The 674-nt window shown below is 43.0% G+C and overlaps 1 non-coding gene across 1 annotated transcript; it reads right to left on the reverse strand.

Moving 5' to 3' along the window:
- Nucleotides 1–318: 318 nt before the first annotated feature.
- trnal-cag (transfer RNA leucine (anticodon CAG)) lies at nt 319–401 on the reverse strand. The gene has a single exon. It is a non-coding gene; the product is annotated as a tRNA-Leu (tRNA).
- Between the last annotated feature and the right edge of the window lie 273 nt (nt 402–674).

Genomic DNA, 674 nt, shown 5'->3' on the forward strand with positions numbered 1-674 from the left:
TTAATCAGATTTGCTCGTTGTTGTGTTTCACAGCCACAGGCTACATGTGCTGCAGCAGCAGAAGGCATGACTGATCAGGGGGAAAGTCTATTTTAAGCTGCAACTGTTGCGCTATCGCTGAGGGCAGTCAAAGGTTAAACGCGTGTCTCCAAAGTAAAAGTCTGATGACAAGAAAACAACAGCTCTCGGTTTTACTGAAAAGCGGAAGTTAGCGGCAGGACAACACTGGTGAGACACCGGATGTGTCAGGCATGTGATAAGGTGACTCAGATTTAGTTTTAAGGAAGAGTGATAACGCTGAACTTCTCAAAAGGTTTCTGTCAGAAGTGGGATTCGAACCCACGCCTCCAGGGGAGACTGCGACCTGAACGCAGCGCCTTAGACCGCTCGGCCATCCTGACGTTACACTGTCACCACAACGCATATAAAAAATTACTATAATATATCGTGATATGTTGGTACGCATTTTTGAATAATGTTTAGCTGTGTCACACCACAATACATAAGAGTTAGCTCCCCACACTGTTTCACACACACTATAGAAACATTCATGTTTGTGATAATTTGACAACAAAGTAAAGAAGATAAAGATGTTCAAGCATTTCCTCTAACTAACGGTTAAACATTTATCCTCGTGATGACACAAACACATGGCCTCACCAAATGACATTTAC

This window comes from Lates calcarifer, linkage group LG14 (assembly GCF_001640805.2).
Source record: "Lates calcarifer isolate ASB-BC8 linkage group LG14, TLL_Latcal_v3, whole genome shotgun sequence".
Classification (NCBI taxonomy): Eukaryota; Metazoa; Chordata; class Actinopteri; family Centropomidae; genus Lates; species Lates calcarifer.